Below are 13,698 nucleotides of genomic sequence, written 5' to 3'. Positions count from 1 at the left end.
TCTGTATTTTATGAGCACTGGGAGTAAGAAAAGATAGGCAGATAAAAGAGAAGTGGGAAAAATGTAAAATTAGAGTAAAATATGTAAATTGGAAAAACCAAAGAACTTCCTTCCATAATTGGAGATCTCATCATAAAGGAGACCTTATCTTTGCAATCTACTTTATCTTCAAATTAAAGGTACAGAGAGACTAGATGTCCCTTTTGACTAATAATATAAAATCCAAGTTGCTTATGTTGCTTGTGTCATTCAAGTCCTGTTTTCAAAAAGTTGCATCCCAGAGACTCTATCTTAAGAGGATGAACTGTTACTTCTGTAGCTTTTAATAACTGACAACTGCAGATTTAAATCCCAGGCTGTACATAAACTGTCAGCCTCCAAATTTGCCCAGACAAACAGAACTGGAAAAAAACAAAAATAACATGAGGAAAAAAATGCTCTATTAACAGCTGTGTAAATAACAGCACATGTTAACTAATAAAAGGAAGCTAGCAATCCCAGGAAGAACCAAAGAAGGAATTCAAGTTGCTGCAAGTAGATTTAGGAAGGTTGGCTGCCCTCTGTCTCCTTCCCAAATTTGGTTTTCGTTCAAAGTTATTGCATCAAGGAGCCTGGAGGAGAACCTTTCAAAGCAAACTCTTACATCACTCAAGAAAAAACAAGTATAAAGTGAAAACGTTTCTTTCCTGCCCTTTAAGGGGGAGAGAGAAAGGAAAAGAAGGCCAGTTACTACTCTCTTTTGCCTCATCATTTGCCTGATTTACACATTAATTTTTGAACAGGGCTGCAAAACTGCTCCAAGTGTAAAAACAGAGTGAAGAAACGTCTTCACTCCCTTTATGGCACCCACTGCACGTGGTCAAAGCCCCTTTGCTTGCTGGTAATAGAAACCTTTTGAAAGGTACTCAAACAAAACAAGGGACTTTTATTTAAAAGTTTCCAGGTGAATCACTGGGAACTTGACATTGGGAAGTATGATTGGTTCTTGTCAAGAAATAATGATTGTGTACCTGAAATTTGCCAGGCTTCATTCTACCTGCTGGGGAGCAGGGGTGAAAAGGAACACCAGAGACCCTGCTCCCATGGGCTTGCATTCCAGCTGGGGGAGACAGACAACAGAAACACAAGCAAGTAAATAAGGACGCCAAATGCTATTAGTTGCTAGGAAGAAGATAAATCAGGATGTATTATGCAAAATAGGATAAGAGTGCTGGAATTTGGCAAAGAGAGAGTGGGGGTGGGGGGGCTTCTTGCACTGGGGAGAGCATTCTTGACTAGGTGACACTGGCATTGAACTTTAAGTGAACTGAAAGAGGCTGGAGCTGTGAGTCCTACAAAACCTAGGGGAATGGCTTTGCAAGCCAAAGAAACAAGTCAAAAGCCGGAAGAGTAGAGCCCACTGTCCAGGACACACAGAGTACAAGCCACATATGTAATTTTTAAATTTTCTAGTTGTGACATCCAAAAAAGCAAAAAGAACAGATGAAATTAAATTGAATGTATTTCATTTAGCCTCGCATATGCAGCGTGTTGTCATTTCATTTCAACATGTAATCTGTATAAAAATTATTAATGAGATCTTTTATGTGTTTTATACTGTCTTCAAAATCCAGTGCGCATTTTATACGTAAAGCACATCTCAATTTGGATGCAAAGTTTTCAATAGATAAGTGTAATCCTGCTGAACAATAAAGTTGTGTTTTAAGGAAAAACAGCCCTTACACTGCTTCAGTGTTTAAATTAAAATGTAAATGAATGAAAATGTAACTGGATTTAAAAATTCAGCTCCTGGATTGCACCAGCTCTACTGCAAGTGCTCGGCAACTGAGTTGGCTCGTGGCTACCATTTTGGACAGGGCGGAGTCAGAGGACGAGGAGTTCGGGAGAGCTGAGATAGATGGAGTGAGGAGGGAAGATCCAGGAAGGTAAGTCTTCTCAGCAGATGGTAAGGAACTGGGAATTTGGGTTTTATTTGAAGTGTAATAAATAACTATTAGAGTTGTGTTTGTTTCCTAACCCAGTTGTGACAAACTACTACAAACTCAGTGACTTAAAAGGACGCAGATTTATTATCTGGCCATTCTGGACGTCAAAAGTCTGAAATGAGGCTTAGGTGTCAGCAGAGTTGGTTCCTTCTGGACGCTCCAAGAGAGAATTTGTTCCTGGGTTCTTCCCGTTTCTAGAGGTTGCTAACATTCCTGGGCTCACAGTCATTCCAAGGCTGCTTCAGTTGTTGCATTGCCTCCTTCTAGCTATCTGACCCTTCTGCCTCTGTCTTATAAGGACCCTTGTGATTGCCTTGAGCCCACTCAGATAGTCCAGGGTAGGATCTGTCTCTGGATCCTTAACTTAAACTTATGTACAAACTCTGTTTTGCCATGAAAGGTAAACACAGTCGAGGTTTGGGGACCAGTACGTGGACGTATTTGGTGGGGAGGCATTATTCAGCCTATCGGGGAGTATGTAGGGGAGAAGTGATGTGATCTCATCTATGCTTTAATCATACTACCTGTTAGGGAAAGAATGACTAACCCAGAAAAAAGTAGGAAAATAGGCAGAGAGGCTGGTTGGCAGACGTCCAAGTGAGGGTGAGAAAGGCACCACGGAGAGATGCTAGTTTTTGCCTGTCCAGCACCTCCTTGACTCTTCCTTTGGGAATCTACTTACCATGACTACAGTCAGGAGCTTGGAAGGGTCACTGGGGCTGTTGCTTTCCTGGAAAAGAGGAAGGATACATGGCTCAAGACCAGCCATTCACCATAGCCCATTCACCTTGCCATGTTGGTTGGCCAGGAATGAGCATGTGACTCAAAATAAATTTTTCATCTTGAATTGTTCAATCTGAAAATGGAGAGAAATTGGCCTTGACTTATGACTCATCGAGTTGAAATCTTGAGCAGTTCAGGAAGATGAGAAGGAAGTAGTAGGCTGATTACCAAACTGATAATGAAGGTCAGGAATCTTGCAGCTCAATAAAGAAGTGCTAGGCTTAAGATCCTTGGCAAGCCGTCTTGTCAACACTACAGTTTATTTTCAACTCTATTTCATACTAAGCAACAATGTGCCAGAATCTTTTTTTTTTTTTTAATAAAAACCTACCCAGTTTAAAAAGAGGGGATAATGGTTGAGTGTTGATCAAACAGATACAGATTTTTATGAAACTTGAATCTCAAGCAACTATTGCCTATTCATTCACCAATTCAACAAATATTTACAGAATTTCTGCTATAATCCAAGCACTGTTCTAGGTACTAGAACAGAGAGAACAAAGAAAGATAAAATTCTCTACTGTTGGTTAGCTTCCATTCTAATGGGAAGAGGCAAGCAATTAATGAAAGAAGTAAAATATAGACTGTTAAATGGTGTTCAGGACAATGGTGAGGAATAAATCAGAGGGCTATATGTCCTTCTGTCTGGGGAGGAGGAGGATCGAGGGTGCAGTTTGATTAGTTTAGAAATGGGAATCACTTACCAGAGTATGTGCTCATGTTGGGGGGAGGGGAGGGAGACACCTTCAGGAACATTACAGTGGAAATGTTTGATCAGAAACGTAAGGTTATTTTAGGACCAAAAGGGAAGGGTCGTACACAGATAAGTTGGTGAATCCTGTAACTAAAGCAGGTAAAACCATTGAGTCACCATCCACTTTTTGCATGCTGAGTTGGTTTCACACACTGACCAGCGTCAAGGAGAGTTGACATCTTGAGCAGTTAACTGGAAGGAGAAATGTCACTGCCATCCCCTTGGTTCTTTGACAGTTGCTTGGATAAAAAGTACCCTTTATGGGCTCTTCCTGACATTCACTTCTCACGCATTAATATTAAGTCTCATAAATAACAAAATATAGATTTTCACAGTTCTCAAATTTGAGAAAAGGTTAAAATATGAATTGGCTACTCTTTGGCTATGAAGTTTAGATTATGACCAAGAATCACAGTGAGCTGAATGAAAATGTTAATGTCTTTCAATAATTGCAAATTGATTTACACAAATACGCACATCCACTCACTCTCACAGACACACTGGTTCAACCAGTGTTGCTGGCGTTGTCTTTTCCATTAATATGAACACAGTAAGAGTTCTAAAACAGAGCTTAAATGAAATTTTATTATGGGATTTAGTCCAAAATTTCAATATGTCTTTGAGCACCAAGTAGGCAGGATACTACAGCTTGTGAATATATCCTCAGAGCTTCAGACCCACATATCTACTGACTATTGCCCTTAAGAAATCTCAAAGTCAACTCAAACCTAACCTAGTTTTTTTAAATTAATTCCTGGTCTTCAACACCACCACTTCTCTCCACCCTCCAAACCAGGACCTCCTCCAAGTGGGTACCATCCTCAGTGAAGAAACCTGCCTCTCTTGGAAACCTCTGGTCCCCAACTTTTGTCAGTCATGTTAGTTTAACCTTATATATTAGGGGTTGGTGAACTGTTTTTGTAAATAGCCAGATAGTGTTTTAGGCTCTGCCGTTCTTCATGGTCTTGGTCACAAATATTCAACTCTGCCTTTGTAGGCTAAAGCAGTCATAGACAATCAGTAAACAAGGGGGTGTAGCTGTGTTTCAATAAAACTTTATTTACAGCACTGGGTGTGAACCAGATGTGGCCTTCAGGCCATGGTCTCCTATCCCCCGTCCTGTGACTCCTCTCCATCTTTGTTTTCCATCCTGATTCCCACTAGCACTTCTGCTTGTCTGGATTATTGCAGTAGTCTCCCCACTAATGGCATTCTTGGGTCCATGCAGTTTAGTGTCCACACATCCGCCAGGCAGTGAGTTGTTTCCCCAGGCATCACACCGCCAACACACCTGTTTAAAAAGCTGCATTGGCTTCTTTTGCTCTGGTAATTATAAACCTCAAATCCTGCTGGTTGTACCCCTGGTCATTCCTGCTGTCACTCTCTGCAGCAAGTGCTCCATCCCACGCTGGTCTACAGACGTCCGTGGTCCCCCAAGTTCACAGTTCAGCTTCTGAGTCCTGCTCGAGAGCCTTTGTTCATGAGATTCTGTCTCTCAGAAGTATCCCCGTCTAGGCCACAGCGTCATGAAGACAGGACCTATATCTGGTTTTGTTCTTCGTAGTATTAGCATAATGCCTGACACGTAGGAGGTTGTAGAAAGATGAATAGTAACTGCCCCTTTCTTGACCTGAGGACGGCTGTGTTCTAATCCTCAAAACCTGTGAACAGGTTTCCTTACTTGGCAGAGGGACGCTGCGGTGTGATTAAATGAAGCCTGTTGAGTCGGAGAGCGCGGCGGCGTGGATCAGCCAGGTGAGGCCAATGTAATCAAGGGCTCTTATAAAGGGGCGGGAGGGCGGGTCAGCGTCCGAGGCGGAGAGGCGGCGAGGGGGGCGGGCGTGCGGGGGGGCGGCGTGCGGGGGGCCGCGAGCCGAGGAGGGCCGGGCGCTGTGCGCGTGGGCGACGAAGGGCAGTGGATTCTTCTCTAGAGCGTGCAGGAGGAAGGCTCCCTCGCCATCACCGTGGTTTAAGCCCCGTGAGGTGGATTTTGGACTTGAGACTTCATGACCGCCCAAACCGTAAGCTTACACATTCGTGTTATTTTAAGTCGTTGCTTTTGTGGCAGCTCCTTACAGCAGCCGTGGGCAACCCACGCATAGGTGCTCGTGCGCTGTTTATGGAATGAGGAAAGCAGTGAGTGCGTGTTAGGTAAGGATTTGTTGGTGAACAAGACAAGAGCCAGAAATCCTAATTTCAGAGTCTCGTGGATTCAGGCAAAAGCAAGTGATTGCCGATATGCTGCGATTCCGAGAGAAGAATCCGGAAAGATAGGGGGAGAATTCTCTAGAATAAAAGTTCTCATCCAGCCTAAGCGGTCGGGTTAAATATTCCGTAAAAGACGTGTTATTCACACTGGTTGCAATTTGTATCACTGCTTGGGGCTTTTGTTTTTGCTGAAGTTCGGGAGTGTACTGATTTCTGTTCAGGACCCAAGCTGGTTAGAGGTTGGTTTTGTTTTTAGGATTTCCAGTGAACTGTGTTCAACTGTGTGGGCGGACTGAGGCGCGCGTTTCCCATAATCTCTCAGTGACGCAACGGTCTTTGAGAACAAATGTCATGGAGGTGGGCTGGTGCGGCTCCCGGCAGCCTCCGCCTTTGCTCTTTGTATCCCTACCTTAAGGCCATCCACCGTCCTTAATGCATCAAGAGCACACACAGTACATAATCCAAATACCTAAAGCATCGCTTATGAATGTCATTTTTATGGATGCTTTCCTAATGAGGCAAATGAGAGGATTATGTTCTGAACCATCTGAGAAAAACTTAATTCTATTTACCCATTGTAGCCTCTCTCTCTCCTCCAACCTCCTTCCTCCAGATTTCCTCTAAAAACCTTGACTTTCCTCAATAGGAGCTCTGTGCCCTCAGGTAGCATACATTACTCAGCAAAGCAAAAGCAATGGGATTCTGAGGCTTAGCAAGAAAGGAGAAAAGAGGGGGAGGAAATCATCTTTAACCCTTTCCTGTTTCAACTTGACCTTGCACTCTCCTGCCTTAGTGAAAACAAAAGGTGGAAAGCAAGAGAATCTTGAGGAAGTTAATATTTGGCTTTGGGGCTTGCAAGGAACCCCATCCTGATGATTAAAATTCATGTTGATGGGCAGTTTGTTTTTTACTGTGTATAATTTTCTCCCTAATTACTTACTTGAAAAACAAACTCTCCTTTAACGTGATAAAGTCAGATGTTACAGCAGCATTGCTCTTGGTACAACAGTCCAGGAGAAGAGGAAAGAAAGGGACATTTTAGCAGGGCCTTCTAGCATGAATAAGATCTCAACAGAAGGTGACAATGGGAAAGATGGTGGTTCACTCCTTTTTCCTGACCTTGCAGCCTCTTCCTCTGTGTAATTCCTGCTGCAAGCTTTGTAGCTACACTCCCTTCCTGTGGATTCTGTTTCTATCGATTGCTCAGACTTTGTACTTACTGAATTCCTCCTCAGCCCCCCACCCCTCAGCCCTTGCAGTCCTTGTCCGCAGTGTCACTTCTTCTTTTTCTAGATTTAATTTCAAAGATAACTTCCTTACACATTGTAAAGTCTAGCATCCCTTAGTGTAACTGCTTTTCCTGTGTGCAGCATTCTCTTTAGACTATCAGTTCCGTGGGACTGTAAGTCAGTCTGCTCTTTACTCCCATTTTATGAGGCCCAGAGCAGGGACTTCACATATATGTCCTGAATGACACAATGAATGAGATTTGCTAAAGATCCCACGGGGCCAAAATTTGGACTGTTGATGTAGCAGAGCAGCTTCTGTCTCTTGCTATCTATATATATATATTTTAATTGAAGTATAGTCAGTTTACAATGTGTCAGTTTCTGGTGTACAGCACAATACTTCAGTCATATAGGAACATATGTTCATTTTCATATTCTTTTTCACCATAGGTTACTATAAGATATTGAATATATATCATTCCCTGTGCTGTACAGTATAAACTTGTTGTTGATCTATTTTATGTGTATTAGTTAGTATCTGCAAATCTCAAACTCCCAATTTACTCCTTCCCACCCCCTTCCCCCCACCGGTAACCATAAGTTTGTTTTCTACGTCTGTGAGTCTGTTTCTGTTTTATAAACAAGTTTGTTTGTCCTTTTTTTTTTTTTTTAAGATTCCACATTATAAGTGATATTATATGGTATTTTCCTTTCTCTTTCTGGCTTACTTCACTTAGAATGACATTCTCCAGGTCCATCCATGTTACTGCAAATGCCATTGTTTTATTATTTTTTATGGCTGAGTAGTATCCCATTGTATAAATATACCACAACTTCTTTATCCAGTCATCTGTCAGTGTATATTTAGGTTGTTTCCTTGTCTTAGCTATTGTAAATAGTGCTTCTGTGAACATTGGGGTGCATGTATCTTTTTGAATTAAGGTTCCCTCTGGATATATGTCTAGGAGTGGGATTGCTGGGTCATATGATAAGTCTGTTTTTAGTTTTTTGAGGAATCTCCATACTGTTTTCCCTAACAGCTGCACCAAACTACATTCCCACCAGCAGTGTAGGAGGGTTCCCTTTTCTCGACCCCCTTTCCAGGATTTATTGTTCATGGACTTTTGAATGATGGCCATTCTGAGTGGTGTGAGGTGAAACCTCGTTGTAGTTTTGATGTGCGTTTCTTTGATAATTAGCAATATTGAGCTTTTTTTTTTTTTCATATGCCTATTGGTCATTTGTATGTCTTCACTGGAGAATTGCTTGTTTAAGTCTTCTGCCATTTTTAGATTGGGGGAGTTTTTTATTGTTGTTGTTGTTAAATTGTATGAGCTGTTTATATATTCTGGAGTTTAAGCCCTTGTCAGTCTCATCTTATGGAAATATTTTCTCCCATTCTGTAGTTTGTCTTTTTGTTTTGCTTATGGTTTTCTTTGCTGTGCAAAAGCTTGCAAGTTTAATGAGATCCCGTATGTATATTTTGCCTTTTATTTCTAATGCCTGGGTAGACTGCCCTAGGAGAGCGTTGCTGTGTCTCTTGCTCTTGAAGCCTGTGGGGCTGGTACTGTGTTGGGAAAGACTGTGAAGTCACATCCAGGGTCCTCGGGCAAGAAGGGCCTTAGTGGTGGAGAATGGCAGCCTCTGGGCCATCAACTGACTGAAAAAACAAAGGCCCGGGTAGCCTTTTGACTTTTGGCTTTAATAGTTTAAACAATCTAAATTATCTTATTCTCTCATTAAAAATACTTGAGTGAGATTCCCCCCCCCCAGGGGAGTTGGGGGAGGGGAGAGTAATTCCCATTGGGACTGTGCCTGGCTTACTTGCCTTCCATAGTCCTGGATTCAGGAATCTCAGAGAGCAGTTTGTATCAAATGGAGACGCCTTCGCAGTGAAGAGATGGGAGGGGCACCCAATCCAGGTACTGAACAAAAAAGGCAAGTTACTGGATGGAGCTAACCTGAGTGCTGCTTTGGTGGCCCCGCCGCTTTCTAAATAGGCAAGATTGCTCACAGCTTTTGTCATTCTCCTGAGTTAAGCTGACACAGTTTTGGCATCAGCTTCACAACTTCACTTTGTGCCATCAGGCAGCACCGAATCATTGTCTCAGAGTCATTGTGACAATCGAGAGTCACATTCAGGTGACAAGGAAATTAGTGCTGGAATAAAAAAAAAAAGTTGAGGGTAGCAACTATTGTGTATTTTCATTATGTGGCTTTCAAACATAAATATTTTGGCCATTAGGAAGCATTTGTTTCTCAAAACAAAATGGAGACTTTAGGCTGCATTCAAAGGGGGGTTTCTTAGAAACTAGATTTTTTTTTTTCCCCTTTTTCATGAGACACTTAGCAAATGTGGGTAGACACTGTCAGCCTTTCAAGACTACCTTGAGGAAAGTTGGTGAGGAGAAAGGGGCATTTCAGAGTCAAGACTGGGTTCCATTTCCAGGACCACCTGGCCTTGCTCTATTCTGATGTCTGGCATCCACAAAGCCTATAACCCCCAAACTCCTTGGAGGTCAAATCATGATGGCCCCAGTGCCTGTTACAAGTGTTGGAACTCCATACATTCTGTTGAATGAGGAAGTGGATGGATCTGTGTCATCTGGGCATTCAGGTGATGTGCCCTGAGAGAAGGACCTAGATTGCTTTTTTCAATTCCTCTTGTATTGTATATTTTTATTGAAGTATAATTTACAAGGGTTCAGGTATACAACAAAGTGATTCAGTAATATATACATAAGGATATATGTATGTATATTCTTTTTCCATTTCTTTTCCATTATCAGTTATTATAAGGTATTGAATATGGCCCCCTGTGCTATCCTCGTTGTTTATCTATTTTATGTACAGTAATGTGTACTTAGTCATGTGTACCTGTTAATCCTCAAACTCTTAATTTATCCCTTCCCACCTTTTCCTCTTTGGTAACCATGAATTTATTTTCTATATCCGTGAGTCTATTTCTGCTTTATAAATAGGTTCATTGGTAACATTTTTTTAGATTCTACATGTAAGTGATAAGATACTTTTTTTGTCTGGTTTTTTTCTACTTAGTATGATAATCTCTAGGTCCATCACTGTTGCTGCAAATGGCATTGTTTCTTTCTTTTTTATGTCTGAGTAATATTCCATTGTGTGTGTGTGTGTATCTTTATCTGTTCATCTGTCTTCTTTATCTGTTCTTCTTCTTTATCTGTCTTCTTTATCTGTTCATCTGTCGATGGACACTTGGTTGCTTCCATGTTCTGGCTATTGTAAATAGTGCTGCTGTGAACAGTGGGGTGTGTATATCCATTCAAATTAGAGTTTTTGTCTTTTCTGGATATATGCCCAGCAGTAGGATTGCTGGATCATGTAGTAACTCTTTTTAGTTTTTTAAGGAATCTACAGAGGGAGTTATATTTGATAACCTTCCACCCCTAAAAAAACTATTTTCCATTTATTTGTAAAAGCACTGATGAATAAATAAGTACTTGAGTTTGTGTGGCTGGACATGGTGAGTGCTGCTTTCAGACCCTCCTGGCCTTTGGGTCTGTTCCCTTGCTGGGAAGTGATAACTCAAGCTGCATTTCCCGCACTGATAAAGGTGCGCCCTGGGAGTGCCTGAAGCCATGGTGGAACATCCTCTCGTACCCTCAGTTATGAATCTTGTTTTTATATTAATATCAACACAGCTACAAAATTAAACACCATCTGAAATACAGGAGGGAAAAAAGGCAAAGATAGAAGAATGACAGTGCATCGCTCTTACCTCTTCATCTCTGGCTTTTCCTCAAAACCTCCGATCTGTCCTGTGCATTTGTGGGAATCACAGTGAAAGCAGTTTGAGAAACACTGACAGCTCTCTTGACCCGATACAGTCTAATTCTACATGGGCTTCCTATCTGTGAAACTTTGGGAAATGAAAACTCTAACCTCAGTTCTTCCCTCTGTAAAGTGGAGATAACAATTGTACCTCATGGAGTTTTAAGAGCAGTACTTGGTGCATAGGAAACACTTCATAAGAGCTGGCCGTTGCTATCGTCATAGTTACTGTGGTGTTGTTGCTGCTTTATTAGAGCTTGTGTGATTGTTTCAGGAAGGTAGAGGACACACCATTCTGTAAAGTGGAACTATCTTTAAATACTGGGAAAAGAAAGGGATTTATTCATATCATTTAACCTAAATAAAGTTTTCAAGGCTTAGGAAGGAATTAGCCCAAATGTTGGGGAAGAGATTTCCTAGGGTGAATTCCCCAGCCCGTCCTGCTCATCTCCTTTTCCTCACCCAGGTAGGTACGTGATGGTTTGGGGTGATACACCTTCTCTTCTGATAGTTCCAAGGCTACCCCACTACCGCTGGCATTCCCTTGAGGAGAGGCAAGGATAGCTCAATATCTCCGTACCCAGTTCCAAACATCTCAGCTTTAATCATCTCTTCTCCATTTACTTTGCCTTCTTCTGCCTTCGTCACCTTCTGCTAACAGAGGCAGTAAACATGAGAGAGGGACTGCAGACCACATCTTTGATCTGTCACAATGTTCTCTCTAATTAAATTCAAGACAAGTTTCCCCAGGCAGACATAGAAAGGCAGAGCTTCTGAAGAGCAAATAGGCAGACACGAAAAATCAGACCAAGTGTGATTTGAAAACATGAACACTCACTTTTCTGGTTAGCGTCTGTGTCTAGTTTAATCAATCCTTTTTGGAATGGTATTTATTATAAACAAAAATGTTATTTCCCCAGACCTAGCATGCAAAGGAGTATTTAATAAGGAGCTTGCTTTCTTGCCTGACCAAAGTCTTCCAGGAAGTTGGAGAACTCGGTGTTCTTTTATTTTCACTGTTTGTTCTGTGTCCGATCTAACCCACATCTCCAGAAAACAAGAACTGAGGGTTTCAGAAGCCTGGCATGACTTGAAATACAAAATTTGCTAAAACAATAAGTAAGATGCACGTTACTTTCAAATTTATGACTATCGGTATTTTACTATCCTAAGTTTTTTTTCTTTTAACTGTAAGAATTCAGATTTGCTTTAAAAGCGTAACAAGCTCTACGTGTTCAAGTTGTGATTATTTCATGCTCCAAGGTAACCACATCCTGAGACTTGGAGCTTGAAGTGTGGTGTGGAGCAGGGGGTGGCAGACCAAGGCCTAGAGGACAAGACCGTGCCCATTTTCCATGCTTCTGCGACTTCTTCCCCACCGCAAAGGCAGAGCAGAGTAGTTGAAACAGATCATATGGTCCATGAAGTCTAAAATATTTCCCATCTGACCCTTCACAGCAAAAAGTTTTCGAATCCCTGGTAGGTACAGGTGATCATGTTTGATTTCCAAAGCTGCAGTTTACATTGTGACTTTGGACAACTAACATAACTGCTCTCGGCCTCAGTTTCCTTACCTGTGGATTGGGATGGATAATAGTAGTTGGTGCCTACTGTGAAGTGTGGTTATGAGATTAAAAGGAGTCAGGTCATAGCCAGAGGGCTTAATGCACAGGAGGAACAAAATAGGTTAATTGGTACCATTCTTGTTGTTAGGTCTTGGGTCTGGCGTGGTGTCTGGTATTAAACTAGAGTGAGGGGGTTCCTTGGAGAATTTGGATGTAGAAATAAGACATTGATCTGTGAGGTTAAAAGGCAAGATAAACAGAGGAGGTGAGGACAGAGATGAGGCAGATCTCTTGAAGAGTCCAGTGACCCTCAGCCAGTGAGGCCCAAACGGATCAACATATTTAAAGGAAGGATGTGTCCGTCAGGAAGCAGAGGGTTTGCGTAAGTGTGGATCTGACATCCAAGCCAAGAAAAGACGAGCATCTGGAAATCCAGAGTTGACGTTGCCCACCCCAGCCATGCTCAAAGGCATGGAGGGAGCCTCCCTGTGACTGAGGGTCATCCTGCGCCAAAGTAAGGCTTTTCCCAGCATGGAGTTAGATGTACCGTGTTTTCTTAGTCTGACACCATTAAATATCGGAATATTTGTTCACCAGGCAAGCTTCTCATTCACATTTGGCTTCTCAACTGATTCTATCAGAACTTGGCTTTCTTGGCCCAAGTACTAGAGCTTGTGGATGGGTTTTGAGAACCGATGAATCCCTTTAAATTGTATTCAAACTATTTGAGGGTTTGTGCCTTTTTCCAGAAGAGAAGATCCAGCATTGTCATCTGGGTCTCAAAAGTTGTCGTGGCCCCAGAAAGTCAAAGAACCTGCTGACCCCTTAAAATATAGGCCCCACATGAACTGTCTCCAGTCACACTGAGAACGTGGTTTTTTGGCTTTGCTCAGTAACCTTGTTGACGTGGTGAGACTGTGCAGTGCACAGCCTGCACAACCATGCATGTCATGGTTGCCCTACTTGACAAATAGAGCTGATTCCTAGAGAGCAGGGGAGGGAGAAGGAGGAAAAAGAGAGAGACGGGTATCTGTGGGTCCCCATAGACCTAAATGAATTGTCTACAGATCTACTGTCTTGTCTAATGACCAGCTGGCCTCTCTTACAGGTCCTCTTATCACTGCCAGCTAAAAGCATGTCTTCTCCTATTTGAAGGTCCTTTAGTAAGCCCTTCATAAAAAATTTCTTTCACTTAATTCACTTAATTAACAGTCTAAGGCACTTTTCGTAAATTGGACTTGATTTGAAAATTTTTTGAGAGTTCTGACTCATTTTATACTTGAGCCTGAAGAAGGACAATTCAAAGAAAGGGGGAAAAAAAAGGAAAAAAAAGCCAGGTTTCTCTGCTGGAGCCTTGGCAAGAAATA

Source organism: Camelus bactrianus, chromosome 17 (assembly GCF_048773025.1).
Source record: "Camelus bactrianus isolate YW-2024 breed Bactrian camel chromosome 17, ASM4877302v1, whole genome shotgun sequence".
In the NCBI taxonomy this organism is placed as follows: Eukaryota; Metazoa; Chordata; class Mammalia; order Artiodactyla; family Camelidae; genus Camelus; species Camelus bactrianus.
The sequence above is the reverse complement of the archived record's forward strand: the minus strand, read 5'-3'. Positions refer to the sequence as shown.